The 12,444-nt window shown below is 47.1% G+C and overlaps 1 protein-coding gene and 1 long non-coding RNA gene across 3 annotated transcripts in view; one reads left to right on the forward strand and one right to left on the reverse strand.

The window, feature by feature from the left end:
- LOC102254207 overlaps positions 1-990 on the forward strand; it is a 41,637-nt gene extending 40,647 nt beyond the window's left edge. For both annotated transcript variants that reach the window (XR_001363882.1, XR_314114.2), the window contains one exon: positions 871-990. This is a non-coding gene — a long non-coding RNA (uncharacterized LOC102254207). The remainder of the gene's footprint in view (positions 1-870) is intronic.
- ALPK2 (alpha-kinase 2) overlaps positions 1-12,444 on the reverse strand; it is a 102,580-nt gene that overhangs the window by 67,283 nt on the left and 22,853 nt on the right. The window lies entirely within an intron of this gene.

Genomic DNA, 12,444 nt, shown 5'->3' on the forward strand with positions numbered 1-12,444 from the left:
TTCTTAATTTTCATCAGACAGTCATTTATGTGCTCTCTTAGGCAGATGACTTAATCTCTCTGGGCTTTAATTTCAGGATTTAGAAATAAAAAGACATATCTGGGTTCCACCCTCCAGAGATTCTGATTTGATGCTCAATATATGAGCCTATGTGACTTAATTGTGGGCAGGAGGAGGCTGGTTTCATCAATGCTGAGGGTGAAGGGGGGAGGGGAGCACTGATCCTAGAAGTCCCTCGGGATCCTGCCAACTTAGGATGCTTTTGTGCCGTGGGAACAAGGGTTACAAATGTGGGTGAGAATGAAGAACACAGGGGAAATATCCACAGGACTAATAACCCTATAGAATAGGAATAGGAAGACAAGGGGTTGGGGAACAGAATGTAACAAGTACAAAAAGAAGGTAAGGAATCATTTATTGCCTCTAGCTACCAGAGCAATAGACCTATGAAAATGGATAGACTTCTAAATCTCTACAATTCAATCATCATCATCATCATCATCATCATCATCATCATCATTATAGTACCCTACAGTATTGTGTTTTCACATGCTTTATTTCATTACTAGAGGCCTGGTACACAAAATTCGTGCAAGGGGCTCAGCCCTCGCAGCCCTGGTTTTGTCCAGAAGGTCGTCCAGACAGTCATTCTGCTGTTCAGTCTAATTAGCATATTAGCTCTTTATTATATAGGATCATTATCATCATCATTATAGTACCCGAACGGTGTTGTGTTTTCAGATGCATTATTTCACCCATCTACTTATTCACAATTCCACTGGCATAAGTAAAATAAAATCGGTTACTCCTACGTGAATTGAAAGGTGGATTCCCAGCTCACGTTTCTGTTCTTCCTTTTGTCTCCTGAAGGCCATTTCTCTACCCCTCAGAAAACTCTCCCAACAATATTAAAATTGCTGAAACTCAGCCTGCAATGTGACCAGGCTCCCTGAAAATGGAGTTCATAGGAGAGGAAGCGAAACTATTGGCTAGAGGTAAGACTTGGAATCACTTCTGGATTTCAGATAGTATTCGATTTTATTATGTATTCCACTTCCCAGTGGGAGAAAGCAATATCTGGGGAGGGAATGTCTGCAGTCTTCATCCATGCAGCCAGGAATGCAGGGATGAGGAGGACTCTGGAGTCCCCCCACACACACACACACACACATCCTTCCCACCCCCATGTGGCTGTGAAATTTCTGAGCCTGGCAGCAGGGAGCGGGGAGAGGGCTTGGCTCAATAAATGCTTATGTGATGACATCCATGTCCTTGCTGCAGCCATAGCACCAAGTGAAGGTCAATCTCTTCTTACACTAAGTGTCTGTATTTTATTATTTGCCCAACTGCTATCAACTTTATTAATTGAATTGTTCAGAATAACTAAAAGAATAAGAAAGGCTTAGGTTTTTCAGGCCCCAACGTTTTGTTGGGTACAGAGATGGAAGATTTCTAATGCTAGAAACACAGAATTTCTTGATCACATTGTCTACAAACAGCTAGATACATTTCAAAACTGGTAAGAAGATTCCTCGTACATTTATCAATGTATTCAATTGGTTAATCAATAAAACAGATTTATTGACCCGCACATCTGAAGAGCTGAGAAGGTCCCTGAGCTGTGCCACTCCTGGGCCTGTCTGCCTCTCACCCTCTCTGTGCCCTTCCCTGGACCCTTCCCTGTTCTGCTCTGTATCAGGGGGCCGGCCCCTTCATGCCAGGTCCCCGTGGCTCCCAGGACCACTGGCTTCCTGCTGCATTTGACCAAAGAGATGCAGGCATGGGAGGGTGGAAGAAGGGGAAACCAGCCTCAGGTGGCATTTCTAATAGGCTCTGCCTCTACAATAGCTTGAGGTCCCACAGGACAGGCCCACCAGGGTTCTAGCTTCTGCCCCATGACCTGTGACCCAGAACTAGTAGTCTTGCTATGCCCTTGATCCCTGCAGCCCAGGAGGTGGTATCCCTACTGATGCTAATCTTGGGGTGATCTCACCGCCCCCCACCCGTTTGGTTCAGTCACCTGTCTAACCCTGCATTCAATGCTTAAAAAGGGCTTTTCGTCTTCCTGGTGAGACCCTGACTGATAGGGAGAGGATTTATTTTACAGAGGTTGGAACCGAGGCCCCAAGAAGATATGACTGTCTTAAGTTATATGGCTAAAAAATATTACAAGAAAGGTCTACCACATGGAAGGTGCTGTGTTAGCCTCTGTGTAGAGGAGAAAGATGTGAAATTTCAGGGCCCTTCCTCAGAAAATCCCCACCCAATAAGGGAAACGTATCAGTGTACAAACAGCTTCAATACAGGGCGGTACGTGCTCGGTGCTGGTAAAGTCAGACCCGTATCGGAGATTCAGAGGATGGAATGCCAGGCGTGAGGGAAGGTTTCCTGGGACCGGAGAAGCTGAAGCCGGCCTAGGAAATCCGCAGAGGGATTTGGGCAGGAAAGATGGCATGTGCCTGGGGTTGGAGATGGGGCTGCTCATTCCCAGCAGAAGCAATAGCCTGGCCCTCACAGGAAACGATAGACCACTCTTTTTTGGGACCTGGGGGAGTGGTGAGCTGAAAGATAGGCCAACTTCATGATTTACTGTCTACACCAGACACTAGAGAGTGAGAAGAGATGCAATTAATTCTTACACCAAGACCACAGGCCAAAACTGTGGCCACGCCAGGAAAACTGAGGCTGGTCACCCACCAGGAGGTGGGCAGGGCTCAGATGGTGGAAAATTTTCCTCCTCAGAGTTGGGGGGTTGGACCTCAGGCTCCAGCCACTGGGAAGCAGGTCAGAGCAGCCATGGAGGGAGGAATGGAAATCCTCCTGTGAGATGCCGGCCACATGTGCACAGTGTACGGGGCAGCTGACATGGCCTGTGGCCACTGGTTGAGCAGGAATACCCCATTCTCCCACACATCCTGTGGGACCTACAGCTCACTGTGTGGGGCTTGGGAAGGGAGACAAGAAATTGGTGGTGTAAGATCTGGTTCTTTCCCTAGGGGAACTGCTGATTTGGCCATTGAATTCCAAAAGGCACATTTGAGGCAGTGAGCGCTTCTCTGGCAAGCAAGGGAGGTTAAGGTGGCCTGGACCTTCTGGGAATGAAGCCAGGCGCTTGGAACTTGAGCCCAGCAGGGAAGGATTAAACTCTGGCCGCGTGGGGAGAAGGGGAGGCCATCCAGGGCTGATGTACCAGAGCTGGAACCAGCAGGTCATGTGTGAGGAACAGTCAAGAAATGAGCTGGCATCTGGAATCACAGAAGGTAGAGCTGGTAGGTGAGGGCCCTGGAGGACAGGCGCTCTGGGCTGCAAGGCACAGAGTTCTGCTCAGGAGCTTGGCAAGTGAGCCAACAACAGGAGACAGTCTACTTTTCTTCTTGACTCAAGTGCAATTCCGAGAAGCTTGGAGAGGCAGATTGCAAAGCCAGTGTTGCCTAATGGTTAAGGGACAGAGGCAGCAGCAAGCTAACCTGGGTTCACACGCTGCCCATCCACTGTGTGACACAGGGCAACCTACTAAACGGCTCAGGACAAGAACTGTACCTACACCAGAGGTGACATGAGGATTAGGGGAGTCAATTCCCATAAAGTGCTTAAAGCAGGGCCTGGCACGAAATCAGTAGTTCTCAGCCCTGTCTGAGCGTTAGACTCACTGATGTGCTTTTAAAAATTGCCGGAGGGTTTTCAGGGCAGTGGAACTGCTTTGTGTGGGACTACATGGTGGATCCATGTCATGATACATTGGTCCAAACCCATAGATGGACAACACCAAGAGTGAACCTGGTGTAAACCATGGACTTTGGGTGATCCTGATGTGTCAATGGAGGTTCAACTGTGTAACCATGTCCCAGTCTGGTGGGGGATGTTGATAGTGGGAGAGTCTGTGGGTGTTGGGGGGAAGATGGGGGTTGTACGGAAACTCTGTACTTTCTGCTCAATTTTGTTGAGAACCTAAAACTGTTCTAAAAAATAAAGTCTATTTTAAAAAGGGAAAAATACCTGTGCCAGGGTCCTACCAAAAAAAAAAAAAAGCAATTAAGCAGCATGTTGGGGTGAAGGGCTTAGCCAGGAGTATTTTCTAATGGCCAGCCAGAGCTTGAAGCTCTGAGCTAAATGAATGTCAGCTCCTGTGTACAGCGAAGGAGGTAGGCACTGGGGACATGATGCTAGAGGAGAGATCTTTGCCTGGGCATACATGGGAAGTGGTTTCCTGATTCTATTTTGGTACAAAAGCGCTGAGCTTTTGACAGCTTTTTGAGCCTCTGGGCGCAATGCAGGCTGACCAGACATTTTTTTAAAAAAAGAAATGAGCAAATTGACTTCATAAAGGAAAAAAATTCTTTGGCATTACTACCATCAGGCTTAGTTCAACAGACAGACAACTGACCCCTCTTATCAAAAGAAAACTCAAGGGTAGCTGGAAACAGTCGCCACCCGCACTCCCTCCTCCCAATAGGCCACCAAGCTAGCAGAGTGTCCCAGAACATCCAGGAACATTGTAACAGTGGAAAAGCTCCTGGATTAAATTGTAAAGTATCTGTGGCAGACATGGCATCTGGAAAGTGGGACAGAGAACAATGTACCAATAGACACTGGCCCAGAGGACCCAGTGCTCTCTTGTGAAAGCAAGTTTGCTTAGAATTCTGAAGGACTGATACTGCTAATTCATCAAACACCCAGCATGCCCCAAACCAAATCAAACCAAACAAAATTTTCCTATTTAAACCTGCTTCTTCTCTCAAAAAAATCCTAGGAGCAGAGCTTCTCATGCATTAATGTGCTCAAGAATCACTTGGGATCTCGTTAAAACTGAGAATCTGATTGGCTAGGTCAGCCTGGGGGTGGGAAGTCTGGCATTCTAACAAGGGATGCTGCTGATCTACATCAACTTCCAATGGCGAGACAGCGTTGCTTCCAGATCTTTGACTCCAAGGGTCTCTGAAGAGGGAAAGACCCGTTGTTAAATTCTCAGAAAAACATCAGCTGTCACTTGACTTGCTGCTCATTCTGAGCTGAGTTCCCAGTCCATGCCTGACACACTCACCCCGCATGCAGCTCTGCAGGTACTCGAGTTGGCTTTGCTTTTTTTAAAAAAAACTAATGCCTGGACCAGGCAGGGGGAATGCACAAAACCAGACCCAAGGTCTTCTCTCTCCAAAGTCATCTGGGAGATGGATCCAGGAAGAGCCTGTCACAATTGAATGCTTCTCTCTGCCTGCTGCTCTGTCCTCAGAGCCTTGTGCTGGCTGTGTCCCTCTGTGTCATCTTCACCGGGCCACCTCATTCTGCCTCTGCCTAGCTCCCATCTCCTGGTGCCCCCTGGGTGAGCGGGCACAGTCACTAGCAATGTGACTGGAAAGCAGGGAGCCAGCCCAGTGACTGGGAGGAGCAGCCCCATGTTGGGGGGAAGCTGTTCAGGGCTGGCAAGGAGGAAGAGTCCCCTGTGCTGGAGTAGCCGCCAGGGAGTGGGAATGACAAGGACAGAAAGGGGAGTGGGCATAGTGACTAGAAGCTTACACTCCCTGGAGCTCAGTGGGTGACCCTGTGGCCTTCTCCGATAGCTCCTGTGAAGGGCTATTTAACATTTCCTGACTTCACAATCCCCTCCAACAGGGTAGCCTCTGAAGTGCCACTAGCTGACCACTGTCATTCAGATCATGTCCCCAGGCTCAGAGCGCTGCCCATGGAACGACTCTGCAGGAAAAAGTTGTCTGTGGCCCTCTTAGGGTCCCTGCTGGGTCTGAAAAGTAAACTGACAAGGACAGATTAGCAGGAGAAAAGCTGACACATTTTATTGACTTTGTCCATGTGCATGGGAGCCTTCACAAGAGAACGAAGACCCAAAGAAGTGGCAAGAGCAGGTAGCTTTTATTTTTATACCTTTTAGACAAAGAAACAATCCATGTATAGAGAACTGACAATAGGGTTTGGGCTGGAGGAAGTAAATGGTGAAGACGTAACTAGGAAGATAAGGATTGGTTTAACAAAGTTTGTGTGTACGGATTTATTGTCCCAAATTCCTCGTCTCTGGTGAAAATAATGTCTTCCCTCCCTGGGAGATTCATGGCCTGTTTCAGGGAAGAAAGGCCAATGTGGGGAGGGCAGAGTGAGCTGCCTGCTTCGGCTACTTTTAAAGAATCTTCAACCAATGGTATTTAATATGCCAAGGTGCCATATTTTGGGGGAGTGTGGCCTGAACCCTAACAGCCTTTCCCCTCCCTGCAGGGCAGGACTCAGTGAAGAATGTAATGAAAGCACTGAACGCTGTATAATTAATTCTTCCCACAAATCTCTAGTGAATGCCTGCTGAGAGACAGGCCCTGAGCTGGGCGCTGGACGCACAACAGGGAACAGATCAGACAAGTCTCTGCTTCGATGGAACTTACATTCCAGTTGTGGGAGACTCACAATAAACAACAATAAATACACATCATGACTGGGAACAACCCAAGTGTCCATCAACGGGTGAATGGAGTAACAAATTCTTGGCAGGTCCAAACGATGAAACACTGAAACACTGCTCAACAACACTACTACAACAAACAACACGCATGATTCTTGAGATAATTAAGTGGTGTGAAGAAGCCAACTACAAAGCAGCACATTCTCTTTGGTTGCATTTATATAAAATTCTAGAAAAGACTAGAAAAATCTAGAAACTAGTCTCCAGGGACCAAAAGCAAAGTGGCTATTGTGTGAGGATGGTGGGGACACAAGGGTAGGAAAGCAGATTGCAAAGGGGCATTGAGGGTAATATTTATGTTCTCTGTCTTGACGGTGGTAATGGCTTCATGGGTGTGTGCATGTGTCAAAGCTTAACCAAACTGAGCACTTTAAATGTGTACAGTTCGTTGTATGTCAATTATTCCTACATGGAGCTGTTAAATATGTGCATATACACACACATACACACACAATGTCATGTGCTATGTGAAAAATATAGCAAGATAAGGAGGGAAGGACATGCTGGGGGCAGGTGGGGCTATTTTAGATGGCTGGTCAAAAAGGGTTCAGTTATCAGGTGATTTTGAGCAGAAACCTGAAGGAAGTAAGAGAACGAGCTATGGACTATCTGGAGCAGCGATTGCCACCTTTTCGGACCTCATGAACCATCAGTGGTCCGCGGACCACCGATTGGCAACCGCTAATCTAGAGAAAGAACATTCCAGGTAGCAGGAAGGGCATGGGCAAAGGCCCTGTCGCAGCACACTAGGCCTGATTACTAGTAAGACCTTTGAGCTCTGTAATGGCTCAGAGCTGAGCTAATGATTCAAGATCTGTTCTAAATAATTGCCCCAAGCTTCAGGTACAGTCTTGCATCTGTCCTGACTACCAGGTAGACTCCAGGTCTTTGGCCTGAGCCTGGCTTCTCAGCACCTATAAAAGGAGCAGTCACACTAACCCAGCTCTGGAATCCACACGAAGATTCTCATTCAAGAATTTGAAGATCTATTTGTCCCTATCTTCTCTGAAATGGGCAGGCAGCCTGATTCCACTTTCAAACTCTTATGACCAAGAGTGACTGTATCTAACAAAACACAGAAGACCTCTGTAAAAAGAGTTGACATTTACTTAGCATTTGCTGAGTGCCAGGCTCTGTTCAAAAACCTTCTGTGTATTTAATCTTCACCCAAACCTGCCAAGTAGATACTATTATTATTCCGAGTTTATAGATATAGAACAGAGGCTGATAGAGGATAAAAAAACATGCCTGAATAAGAAGTAGGGCCAAGACTTGAACTCAGGCAGTATGACTCTAAAGCCAGCCCTCTTAACTATCCACATATAACCCCACAGAGAGCTGCAACATCTCTGATTCTTAACCAATGGGGCTCTCTGAACACCTTCCATATTTGAGGCAATCCTATGGACTGAATTGTGTTCACCTGGAATTTGTATGTTAAAGCTATAACCCCCAATATGATGGTATCTGGATATGGGGACTTTGAGAAGAAATGGGTTTAGGTGAAGCCATGAGGGTGGGGTCCTCATAATGGGATTAGTGGCCTTTTATAAAAAGAGATACCAGAACTGGCTGGCTCGGTCTCACCCTGTCTCCCTCCCTCCTTCCCTTCCTCCCTCTCTCTCTGCCATGTGAGGATACCGCAAGAAGACAGTTGTCTGCAAGCCTGGAAGAGGGCTCTTACTAGAACCCTACCATGCTGGTACACTGATCTCAGACTTCCAGCCTCAAGAACTATAAAAAATAGAGGTCTGTTTTTTAAGCCCTCAAGTCTGTGGTATTTGTGAGCTGATTAATACAGGCAGGGTCCAGGTCAGGGGTTGAGCCCATTCTTGGGTTCATCTGGGGCTCAGGTGTGGTCTGCAGGAGGTCTGGGCTGGATCCACAGTGTTGGCCTTTCCCACCTATGTATGGGATTGATGTCTCAGGAGCTGGGGGGTTGAAGGTGCTAAGACTGGCTCAACCTTGTAGTTTTCTGAAAAAGGCAACTGTACCTGCATTTTGGAGAGGGTAAGCCAGGCAATCAGAAGGCATAGAGTCTGGAGGCAGGTGGAGAGGAGGCACAGGGTCCAAGACAAACAGCAATTCGCAGAGAACTCTGCTATAGAGCAATGGGAGGATGAAGGGGAGAGGCAGAGGCAGGAGACCTTGCAGGCGATGGGGCAAAGGTGGAAGGAAATTTCATGGGAGGACCTCAGCTAACTACACGACATGCAGAAAATAGGGCTGGCTGGTCAGAACAAAGACACATGTTCCCAAACCAAACCTTGTTCTTGATCCTGCGCCCCCTGCCCCCTCTCCTCGGAGTTAGAGCAAAGCCCTTCCCCGACTCACAGGCCTGATTTGATTCCAGCTCTGCCCCTTACCTACTGTCTGCCTTTGTCAAGTAACCTCTTTATGATATTTACCTTTACGAGGGAGGAGGTCAAATGATCCCTAATGTCAACGCTGGGATGACTGCGTCAGCGAGACCCCCATCTGTCAGTCCTCAGAAATGTCGGCCCATGGTGCCGTGATTCCAAAGACTGAACCTCAGTTGGCCCCAAAACTGGTCTGCCCTGAGTCCTAAGAGGGTGTAGATGGAGTGGCATTTTCAGTGACATTCAGTGCATGTCCAGTTTCCAATGGTCCATTCACCTTTCCCACGGCCTTGGGAGGGGCTCCCAGATCAACCTGTCACCTGCCCCCAAACTCACATTGATTTGCCCTGAGTGTTAGCAACCAGTGGGAGTAACCCCCTCAGTCCCATCGCTAGAAAAGGCTGAGGGAGGAAAAGCTGAGCATCCCATGGCGTCTCGGGAACCAGTCACTCCTCTGGGATACTTACTACCAAAGTCAGAACCGGAATGTGATGACAGGTGGTGGATTCTGGCAGGGACCTGTCGCCCCGGGAAAGAAATGGCAATCTCTCGTCAGACCCTCCAGGGCTCATTCAAGAAACATTCTGAGCTGGTCTGAGGAGTGGCCAGGAGCAGCCTGTGGAGTCCATTCAGGAAAAATGATGCCTCCTAGGCTCTGTGCTGGGAAACTCTACCACTCATCCTTAAGGCTCATTACACCTACTTAAGCTCACAGGAACACCGAGTTCACAAAATGCTTTCCAGCCTTGGATGAAATGCCAACACACAGCAAGATTCAGTCATCTTTATTTCTATCCAATGATTCCTTGATCCAACACGTTAATTATATTTTATCTTCCAAGAGGGAAATAGCGAAGAAGGAGAATGTTGCCAAACTAAGCTACCTTTCTTACCTCCAAATAGTCCTATTTCTAGTCAGTTAAGTGCAAAACAATATTATTTATAGAGTATTCTAAATCCTTAGCCTGTGTTAGCTTAATCCCCACACCATTCCTATAAAGTGGATACTATCATTATCCCCATTTTGCAGATGAGGAAACTGAGACACAGAGAGGTTAAGTGACTTGTTATTGGTTAGTAGTTAATATCATTTTTTTAAAAATATTTTTTTTATTGATTTCAGAGAGGAAGGGAGAGGGAAAAGGAGAGATAGAAACATTAATGATGAGAGAGAATGATCTATCACCAAGATTATACAGCACAGAAGAGGTAAATTAGGGATTTAAATCCAGACAACTGGCTTCAGATCCTTGCTCTCACTGACAGAAATAATCTCCTGTCTTTATAAGTGAACTTGATGGTGACAGTTCTACCTTTAGCAAGAATTGGAGGTACTTTTAACTGATTCATCTACACTCATTTGCCCAGCCTCATTCACCACCAACTACTCATGTTTTTTAGATGAGTAGATCATGTATAGAAAGAGGATGATGGCCCCACTAGGGGCCAAGGTCTTTGGCTCAGACAATAGGCACTTATGAACTCTTTGCCCACTACAAACCAGAGTGGCCTCGGGTATGTAAGACAGACTCCTGGGGTCTATCCACCCAGATGTGAGGAATAACTGAGAAGGCCAAGACTTCACTAAAGTCACGGGTTCCACCTTCCAAAAGCCATCCAAACAGGGTTTCAGATACAAAGGCATGTGACTAAACAGCTTCCATACTTGTGTCTGGGTTACAGCTCTCCTATTGAATATCCATTTCCTTCTTGCCTTTGAAAGTTCTCCACTGATACTGACACTTTTCAACACTAGCCACATAAAAACATTCCGGCTCTAAATACAGCTGGTATTATACGCTGGGACACAGTAATTCTTTCAGAGTAATTCTGGGAACAAAATGCTTTCAGGGAGTGGGCAGTAAAACGATATTAACTACCGCCGGCTAGTGTGGCTCAGTGGTTGAGCATCAACCTATGAACCAGGGGGTCACAGTTCAATTCCTGGTCAGGGCACATGCCCTGGTTGTGGGCTTGGTCCCCAGTGGGGTGCATGCAGGAGGCATCTGATTGATGATTCTCTCCCATCATTGATGTTTCTATCTCTCCTTTTCCCTCTCCCTTCCTCTCTAAAATCAATAAAAATATATTTTTAATGATATTAACTACTAACCAATAACAATATTTGTCACAGGCTAACATGCACACTTTGCCAACCATTATGCATGAATAATCTCATTTAAATCACAAAAACTTATTTTACTGAGGAAGAAAGTGAAGCATAGAGAAGTTAATTGACTTGCTTACAACCACTCAGCTAATAAGTGGAAGACATGAAGAGTGTGGCCTTTGAGGAATTTTATTATTTCCAAACACATGAGGCTGTGGGGATACAAAATAATAGAAATCCCAGTCCCTGCCCCAACAAGTTGACATTCTAACAAAGAGAGGACATAAACAAAACAGAAGTCACTAACTTAATGCAACCAATGTTTATTGAACACATGCTATGTGCCAGTCACTCTAGGTACTGGGGAGACAGTGGCTTCAGGGAGCTTTCAGTTTATTGGGAACACAGACAGAAACCAAAAAAAAAAAGAATTATAAACAAAAATTATATGAGATAAATGCTGAAGTGTTTCATAGAAGATGCTTCAGGACGATTCCTCTGAGGCGGTAATAGCGGCGAGACAGTAAGTATCAGGAAAAAGCAACATTTTCAGGGGCCAGGGATTGGTCCACGAAGCCCTGGGATCTGTGTGCCTGTGCTCAGGAGGGTTGGAGAATGGAGTGGGAGAGGGGGCATGTTTCAGGCGAAGGAATCAGAATGGACACGCAGGACTGGGCCTGATGCTGGTGAGTGATCAGCTGCTCCATCTGACCACACACAGCACGTGAGCAGGAGGGAAGGGAGGGGAATTTGGAATTGTGGGAAATGCTGGAGAAGGGAAGGTCTTCTACCACCTAATGTCTCTTGTGCTTGGCCTCGATCCCTCCTCCTGCTGTCTTTGTTCAGGCTCACCCTCCAATCTGATCTCAAACTACCATCAGAGGGATGGTCTAAAAAGGCAAACCTTCCCATCCATGACTCACTGCTGCTCCCAAACCCCTCCACAGGCTGGGCTTGTTTTCAGGAGAAAGGGACAGGCTCCTTAACTGTGGCACATGGGGCCCTCGGGGCCCAGCCCCACCTGCCCTCCATCTCCTTTCTCTCCTTCAGGTGCTCAGCCTCCAGGAGCCCTCCCTGTACCCAGCCAGGGACTGACTGCCCTGCAGGACCGGGCATTGCTCCTGGCCTTCATCCCCACCAGGGCCGAGCTGAAGGAGAGCCAGGGGCTGCTTCGCCCTCCCTGCGGCCCCACTTGTAATCTGTGCTCCTCTCAGCACAGCGGGACTCCATTGTGACCGTCAGAAGAGGCCTCCCTGCTGCAGAGAGGAGTCTCTCTCTCTCTAGGTGTGGGTTCCTGGACAGATTTTTATCTGTCACTCTGCTGCCTTTCTTTAAATTGTGTTCATCAAGACCACAGTTCCCCATTTGTATGTGCGTCTCGCAACCTGCTTTCACTATGAGGTAGAAAACATCTATTTGCATTTTCCTCCCTTCCTCCCAACACCCACAACTTTCGGAAAAAAAAAAATTTTTTCACTCTACAGGGCAAAACACACTGTTATTGATGTTTCCCT

Source organism: Myotis brandtii, unplaced genomic scaffold (assembly GCF_000412655.1).
Source record: "Myotis brandtii unplaced genomic scaffold, ASM41265v1 scaffold457, whole genome shotgun sequence".
Classification (NCBI taxonomy): Eukaryota; Metazoa; Chordata; class Mammalia; order Chiroptera; family Vespertilionidae; genus Myotis; species Myotis brandtii.